The sequence below is a fragment of the Arachis stenosperma genome, chromosome 9 (genome assembly GCF_014773155.1).
Source record: "Arachis stenosperma cultivar V10309 chromosome 9, arast.V10309.gnm1.PFL2, whole genome shotgun sequence".
Taxonomy (NCBI): Eukaryota; Viridiplantae; Streptophyta; class Magnoliopsida; order Fabales; family Fabaceae; genus Arachis; species Arachis stenosperma.
In genome coordinates, this window is record NC_080385.1 from 20,148,201 (window position 1) to 20,157,817 (window position 9,617).

The following is a 9,617-nucleotide window of genomic DNA, read 5'->3' on the forward strand; positions in this document are numbered from 1 at the left end:
AATCAGAGGCTCTGTTTGCATCACTCTTGCCTTTTCTCTCTAAGATTTTAAAACTCACAAGCTAAGCCTTTTCTCAAAACTTAAGATGACACAAGACAGCCTTAACAATGAAAATAAGAAATTAAGCTTGAGTAGAAGAAAAAGATTTCAGCTCCACAGTAGTGATTGATGCTCTTAATTTTCTGTTCCTCTTTTTCTTGTTTCCAAATGTTGGAATGATGCTCCTTATATGTCTTCAGCTTGCCTTCATTTTTACCTCTTCCATTTGCTTGTCCCTATTGCCTGTTGGAGTTGTCACTGCTGGCATGCAGTCCTTCTTCATCATGCTCCATTAACTCTGCTGGATGAGGAGCCCGTCCACCACCTCTGTTGTCCTTTGCTTTGCTTTCTTCCTTGGCATGCACTCCTTTTTTCATTTTCCTCCATTTTCCTTGCTACTACTGCTATTTGTAAGTTTGTGCTTTGCTCACCCACTAGTCGAATGTTGCTCTGTTGATTTCCTTGGGATAGTGGAGATTGTCCTTGTGTCCTTCTTGCTTTCACAAAGCCACACCTGTCCTTGCATTGTTGTTGTTCCCTTTTTGTTCCAGTTGTCCTCACTTTTTCTTTTAGCAAATACATAAGCTTTTCTTTGCTGAGCGGTGCTACAAAGAAGAGCTTTAGCTCTTTAAGTTGCTGAAGCATATGCTAGTCTTGGGCTGAAGCAACATGACCTTGGATACTTGGGCCTGGATTACTAAAAACACATATTAAGCCAAAATCGGGCTTTTAACCTAAATAATTTTTGTCATCATATGTTATCCCAAAATCAAACTAAGCTCAACAATCTCCCCCTTGATGACAAACATGATAAAAGAGGGCAACTGAAATTTAACACAGATTTAAATGGCTTGAGAGCACTGATAATCCCCAATTTTGTGGTTTATCTTGTGTTAATTTTAGGGAATTTCATCAATTTTTCTCACATTTATTCAATGAAATAGCATGATTTTGTAATTTTTTCTCAATTTGTGCTTAAGTGTAAAAACATGCTTTTTAGTCCTTTAATTTGCCAGTTTTAATTCACTTTTGATTCCACTAGATGCCTTGATGTGTTTGTTAGTGAATTCGGGTTGAAAAGGCTAGGAATGGATCAAAAGAGTGAAGAGAAAAGCATGCAAAGTGGAGAACTCATGGAAAAACAAGGATTTGGAGTGCATTCATCGACGCACACACGTGGCATGACGTGCACGCGTGGAGATGAGGTCGCCAGGCGACGCGTACACGTGACATGATGCGTACGCGTGAGAAGTAAAACGCCAGACGACGCGTACGCGTGACCCATGCGTACGCGTCACAGCTCGCACGTGACCTCATTAAATGAAAATGCTGGGGGCGATTTCTGTGCTTCCCAGGGCCAAATCCAACTCGTTTCTGAGAGTATTTCATGCAGAATTTAAGCTTGGACAAAGAGGGAACAATTAGTTGTAGAATAGCATCATGTAGGTTAGTTTTTTAGAGAGAGAAGCTCCCTCTTCTCTCTAGAATTAGGGTTCTTAGGTTGATTGCATCTTAGATCTAGGTTTAATTTCTTGTTTTCATCTTATTTCCTTTACAATTTCTTATTTCTACACTTTCATTCTCTTAGTTTGTAGTGTTAATTTTTCTTTTATGCCTCTCCTTAGTTTTATGAATGCTCATGTTGGATTTGGATCCCTTTTAATACAATTTGATGTTTGATATTCTTTTATTGTTGAATTGAGTTGTTGATCTTACTTTTCTTGCATTGGGTAGTTGTAGATATACTATTTCTTGCAATTTTACCATGCTTTTCTTTTATGCCTTCCAAGTGTTTCACAAAATGCTTGGTTGGATGTTAGAGTAATTTTTTTAGCATTCTTAGCTTGGAAAGAGATATTGGGCAATCTTGAGTCATTAATACCCAATTTAGATTGGTGATATAGAGTTGTTAGTTAATATTATTTCTATTGACTTTAATCTCTTGCTAATTCAATTAGTAAGTTGATTAAGACTTTTGGATTGAGATTAACTAGTCTTATTTGACTTTCTCTCATGGAAGATAACATTACATCTTTCTTCCATTGTTGGAGTTAACGAAATAAGATAAGCTCTTGTTAATTATTGTTATGATTAGTGACTAGGATAGAAAGCCTAGATTCTCAATCCTTGCCATGAATGCCTCTTTTTATTACTTGCTTTCTTTAATTGTTTGTTTTATTTCTCTTGCCATTTACTTTCTTGCCCCTTTTACCAAATCAAACCCCCTTGTCCCTTCATAGCCAATAATTGACTACTTCATTGCAATTCCTTGTGAGACGACCCGAGGTTTAAATACTTCGGTTAATTCTTATTGGGGTTTGTACTTGTGACAACCAACATATTAAAATTTGATTGTGAGGATTGACTATCGGTTTGGGCTATGCTCACAAACGAAATTATTTTGTTAAATTCTGAACCGGAATAAATCCTTCACATCAAATTTTTGGCGCCGTTGCTGGGAAATTGTAATGATGCTATGTTATTGGCTATTGTATATATGTGAATATGTTTACCTTTTGTTTCTTTGTTAGTTTTTGCTAGTTTTAGGATTTGGTTTTCTTTGTTTCTTATTAGATTTTGTTTTTATTTTCCCTTTTACTATGAATTCTCATCCTTTTGACTATGAGTTTGGTTATAATTATGTTGTAGGGAACGAAAGCTTTAATGAAGATTTGCACCAAGGATTTGGAGATCAAAGGTGGGAGGAGCCTCAAGCTTATAGACAACCTTATTGGCAACAACCTCCTCCGGCTTCTTATTGGTACAATCTAACTCATGATGCATACCAATCTAATGTGTGTGTTGACCCTCATTATGGGTGTCAACCACAATCATCATATGCATATAACCCAATTTCTCAACATTGTTGTCAACCTCACTCACAATCCCCATATCACCATTCACCTCCATATGATCTTAACCCATATCCACCATACCAACCACTATATGAACCATACTTAGAGCTACCACCATTCCAATACCAATACTCCCATGAGCCCCAATTTTCTTACACACCACCTCAAGACTTTCATCAATATGAACCACCTTCTAATTACAATGTCCTTTTCTCAAACAATGAACCCTCTCTTCTACCACCACTTTTATTGGACCAATCTCTCCAACCCCTATGGCAAGAACAACAAGAACTTCTAGTTAGGTATCTAAAGCAAGAAGAAGAGCAAAAGATGCTAGGGAAATTTGTGGCTAGTTTAACCGCAATGATGAGCCAATTGGCCTCAATGTGCTCAATTATCAAGACACTCCTATTGTTGAATATGGAGGATTAGTTGAGAAGCACAATGAGAAGGAGAAATTGGAACTTCATGGTAGAAAAGAGGAGTTGAAGCAAGAAATACAACAAGAGGAAGTAGTGGTTGAAGATTTAGGAGATGTTGAGTGTAAGGAGGAATCTCAAGTTGAAGAGCCTTCTTCCATGAAGAGTGAAATTGGTGTTGAGGAGGATAGTGCATAACCTTCAAGACACAATGTGATTGAAGAATTGGAAGAAATGGGGCAAGCACCAAGCTCCCCTATCTATGATAATTCCGCATCAACATATAATCCTTTTGAGTTTGAGGAATCTTTTCCTCGTTGGGCTTGGAATTGATGAGGAGGTATATTTCACTAAACCTCCTATTTATGACTTGAATGATGGGAAGAGCTTGAAGAAATTGGTGAGAAAGAACTTGAGCTTGAGGAAACTTGGCAAGAGGTAGAGCTTGAAGAACCTTGCCAAGTGGTGGAAGCCTCTAGAAGAGGATGGACGGGAGTGGAATGTGCTTTATCAAGACCGTTGGGAACTCCTCTACCTAATTTGCCATCTAATCCTTTATTTGAGTGGGTAAAAATTCTAACTCTTAACTTTATTATCCCACTTGAATTTGGTATTCTTGAAATGGATGGCCAACTTAGGACGCTTTGCAGAATTAAGCGTAAGAAGAGGATGCTTAGTAGTTGGCGTTGTAAATCTAGGTTCAATATAGTTGGAAGCTCAAAATTGAGGAGCATGGATTGGTGTAGTGCTCATTTAGATGGGTTTAGGAGGGTAGTTTGGTACCTTCATGAGAATTTGGCTTGCTTACCACCCGAAAAAAATCAACGTGATCAACTTCAAGACGGGTGTGAAAACAAAGTATGAGATCCCAGTTTACAAGATATGGATCAATTTTGGGAGCTCATGGTTTGTGAAGAACTCCAAAAAAACTTGGAGATATTCATTTTGAATGATGGAGCTTATTGGAAGTCCAAGCATTGGTGGATGTTCAAGGATGGATTCAAGCACAAGCCGCCTTGATGGAGAGTTCTCCATAAGGCCAACTTGAGGACAATAAATAAAAGTGTTAGGTGGGAGACACCCCACTATGGTAACATCTTTTCCTTTTTCCTTTTTGTACATATTGGTAAAATAGATTTAATTTCATATTTTGTTTCGTTAGTTGAGTTTAATTGGGAGTCTAGTAGGTTAAATAAGGTTTTATGGTGTTTTGGTAGCTGTTCGGAGGTTTGGAAGGCTTGGTTTGGTGCAAGAACTTCAAAAAATTTTGAAAAACAGAGCACCAAGCCACGCGTATGCGTCACTCACCCGTACGCGTGTCCCTAAGCTTTTCGACCATCCATGCGTACGCATCACCCAGGCGTACGCGTGGATCCAAAATTTCCACTTCTATACAAATTTCCCGAGAGTTGTGCGAGTTTTGGGCTGGAATTGTGCCTTTAGCACAAAATCCACCCACGCGTATGCATCGCCCCTCTGAATAACCCTTCACGCGTACGCGTCGTGCTCATTTCACCTATCCACGCTTATGCGTCACTCTACGCGTACGCGTGGACTACCCTGTTTCACCCACCTTCTTTTCTTCTCTTCTTTCCATTTCTCTCCTTCTTCTCTCTCCTCTTCTTTTCTTTCCCTTCTTCAACCATCATCCAACACTACCAAACACCATCTAACACCATTTTCATTAGTTAGTTAATTGGTTAGTTATTTAGTTAGTTTAATTTTTGTTATTTTTCTATTTTTCATTATAAGCATTAGATTATTAATTTTGTTTGTTGTTTATTGCTGCTTAGTATTAACTTGATGCTATTTTGAGCATAATTATTTTTTATATTCATTTTTGGATTTCTTTATTGAGGTTATATTTGGTTACTTGGTTTTGAATTTTTCATGTTTAACCTTTTTGAATACCAAGTACATATGACATTGCCTTTAAGCTTCTAAATTTTTTGAATTGCATGTTTTGGCCACCATGCATTCATCATCCATTGTTAGGCAACTGTGTATTATCAATGTATTTTTTGTTAGGTGATGCTTGTTTATGATTGATCTTTATTTACATCACATATTTCATGCATTGAGATTTTGGAATTGTGGAATTGGATCGAAAGCTTACCTAGTAACATATTTTTGAGCTTTGTAAAGCTTTGTGGGCTATGTTTGCTATGTGATTGATTTTAACTCTTATATCTCATTTTCTAAGTTTCATAGCATCCATGTGTTCCACCTCTATGTCGCTTAGGTGTTGCAACAACTTCAATATGTTCATTGTTTGATCTGTGAGCTTTATATTTCGATTGGTCCACTAAGTTTACTTGCAAATCGATCAATGTCCACCCATTATCCAATTTCACAATTGCTTGATTAATTGCTTAAATGCTTTCATGCTTCTTCACTACTTGTTTGTATCTTGACCTACAAGTCTTTTAAAGTATCTCAAGCACACTAGAATGAGTGAAGTGCATATTTCTTTTGTGTAAATAGTGACATAGCTCCTTATGCTAGTGTGTGTGTTCTAAACTGCGCGCAAACTTAGAACTCACACATTTGTTTCATTAATGTCACACTAATTTGCTCACTTCATTCTAGTGATTTACCTCATTCCAATAATTTACGCTTCCTTGCTTTTGTATTTACTTTTCTCACTATCCTCTTTTCTATTTTTCATGGAGGAATCATTATGAGAAAAACGGAAGCGGGAGAAAGAACATGCAGCACCGGTTGACTCACCAGCTGAAAGTGACAACTCGGAAAGTCGCTGTACTCCCTTGCTCATCTTTGAATGCACCGAGGACGGTGCAAACTTTTTTGTGTGGGGAGGTCGTCCGACCATTTACCGTTTTTGGGTGACAAATTTCTAATCCCAACACTTTTGCATTTCATTTTTAGGACTTTTAGGAACTTTTGTTGCATTTTCTTATTTTTGCGCGCACGCACACACACACACACACACACACACACACACACACACACACACACATATAATAAGCTTAGTTAAAATAATGAAATTTCCAAGGAATTTATCTATAGGACACCCCACCCCAATTGATTTGAAAAAAAATTTGGAACTTTCTTGAACTATATATATTATGGAATGTTTTGAGCTAAGAACACAAACATGTGAGTTTTGAGCCTAATTGTATGGTTACATCATATAACCACTTATTTTCATTCTTGTGTGCATTATTCTCTTTCTATTATTGTAATCTTTGATTTGTTTGATTCTTTATGTCTATTATTTTGTATATGAATGCATTTATATGATTGAGGCTATTGTTTCAATTAGCTCACTTACCCAAATAGCCTACCTTTTATCTTCCATTGTTAGCCAATTTTGAGCCTATGCTTAACCCATTTGTTCTTAATTTTAGCACATTACAAGCCTTAAGTGAAAATCAATAAATGTCCCTTGTTTGGATCTTTGATTAGCTTGGGCTAGTGAGAGTGTTTATCATTTAATTGTGGGAGAATTGGAAACATTGGGTAGAGATGAAAGTGTATTTTTATATTTTTGTCAAAATTTTGGGAATTGAGTACATGCTCATGTGTTAATTAAATGTAAAACTATATGCATTGATACTTGTGTATATACTTTATTGCAAAAAGAAAAAATATATATACAAAATAAAAATATATAAGCAGAAAAAAGAAAAAAATAAATAAAATAAAAAAAGGGAAAAAGAAAAGCAATAAGAAAGGGACAAAAATGCCCTAAAGTGAAGTTCAATAATAGTTAATGCATATGGGTTGTGATCAAAAGAGAATGCATGAGTGTGTGAAAAAGTGAAGAATGGGTAGTTAGGTTAGCTTTGAATTGTATAGGTTGTTATATAGGTTAAGTGGGAAGTTTAAGTTAATCAAAGATTCAATTTCAAGCTTACTTGACCATATGCATCCTTACCTTAACCCTAGCCCCATTACAACCTATGAATAAGTCCTCATGATATTTGTATGGATACATGAAATAATTGTTGATTGTTAGATGAAAAACAAATCTTGGAAAGCATGATTATGGGGGAATTGAGTGAATCAACCCTGTACACTTGAGTGACTAGAGCTGATATACATCTGGTGAGGGTTTGATTGCTCAATTACATGTTTTCACCCATGATCATCTCTTTTCTTGCAAGTTCGTAAAATCATTTCAATAACTCAAATCAATTGTGGATTTGATCTCATTAAGATACTTTTAGCCCTCATATTTATACATGCTCTCTTGGGAATGAATTTATTTTGACCGAGTAATTGCATCAATTTAGATAGATTGCATATAGATAGTTTGCATTGAATAAATGTTGATACCCTTTGTTTCTTTCTTGATTTTAGCATGAGGACATGCTTGGTTTAAGTATGGGGAGGTTTGATAAATCTCAATTTTGTGGTTTATCTTGTGTTGATTTTAAGGGATTTCATCAACTTTTCTCACATTTATTCAATGAAATAGCATGGTTTTGTAATTCTCCCTTAATTTGTGCTTAAGTGTAAAAACATACTTTTTAGGCTTTTAACTTGGTAGTTTTAATTTACCTTTGATTTTACTAGATGCCTTGACATTTTTGTTAGTGAATTCAGGTTGAAAAGGCTAGGAATGGATCAAAGGAGTGAAGAGAAAAGCATGCAAAGTGGAGAACTCATGGAAAAACAAGGATTTGGAGTACATTCATCGACGCACGCGTGGCATGACGCGCATGCATGAAGATGAGGTCACCAGGCGATGCGTACGCGAGACATGACGCATACACGTGAGATGTAAAACGCTAGACGACGCGTACGCGTGACCCATGCGTATGCGTCACAGCTCGCACGTGACCTCATTAAAGTGAAAACGCTGGGGAGATTTCTGAGCTTCCCAGGCTGAAATCCAACTCGTTTCTGAGAGTAGTACATGTAGAATTCAAGCTTGGACAAAGGGGGAGAAATTAGTTATAGAATAGCATCATGTAGGTTAGTTTTCTAGAGAGAGAAGCTCGCTCTTCTCTCAAGAATTAGGGTTCTTAAGTTAATTGCATCTTAGATCTATGTTTAATTTTTTGTTTTCATCTTGTTTCCTTTATAATTTCTTATTTTTACACTTTCATTCTCTTAGTTTATAGTGTTAATTTTCCTTTTATGCCTCTCCTTAGTTTTATGAATGCTCATGTTGGAATTGGATCCCTTTTAATGCAATTTGATGTTTGATGTTCGATGTTCTTATATTGTTGAATTGAGTTGTTGATCTTACTTTTCTTGCATTGGGTAGTTGTAGATTTGCTATTTCTTGCAATTTTACCATGCTTTTCTTTTATGCCTTCCAAGTGTTTGACAAAATGTTTGGTTGGATGTTAGAGTAGCTTTTTTAGCATTCTTGGCTTGGAAAGAGAAATTGGGCAATCTTTAGTCATTAATACCCAATTTAGATTGGTGATATAGAGTTGTTAGTTAATATTATTTGCATTGACTCTAATCTCTTGCTAATTCAATTAGTAAGTTGATTAGGACTTTTGGATTGAGATTAACTAGTCTTATTTGACTTTCTCTCATGGAAGATAACATTACACCTTCTTCCATTGTTGGAGTTGACGAAATAAGATAAGCTCTTGTTAATTATTGTTATGATTAGTTACTAGGATAGAAAGCCAAGATTCTCAATCCTTACCATGAATGCCTCTTTTTATTACTTGCTTTCTTTAATTGTTTGTTTTACTTCTCTTGCCATTTACTTTCTCGCCCCTTTTACCAAATCAAACCCCTTGCCCCTTCATAGCCAATAATTAACCACTTCATTGCAGTTCCTTGTGAGACGACCCGATGTTTAAATATTTCGGTTAATTCTTCTTGGAGTTTGTACTTGTGACAACCAACATATTAAAATTTGATTATGAGGATTGACTATCGGTTTGGGCTATGCTCACAACAAAATTATTTTGTTAAATTTCGAACAGGAATAAATCCTTCACATCAAGCACTTCCTTTTGATGACCATCCAAAGTGTGTAGTACTCCCCCTCAATGTTAACTATTCTCTCCTCCTTAATCATGGCTTACCTCTTCAATTGGATAAGGCTTAAAACAGCCAAGACCAATTTTTCAAGCAATATATCACAGTAATAGTGACTCATAAAACAATTAACACTAACCATGACACACAACACAGGATACATTAAAGTAAGTTAATCATAGTAATAAGCATCATTAAGCATCATTGTCCTTAACCCCTAAGTCAATGCTAACATTCATTTTCTTTTCTCAAAATTTGTTAGTGGCTAGTGCAGAAAGTATAAGTAGCATAGTTGTTTAAAGTTTGTACAGTCATCCAAAAATAAACA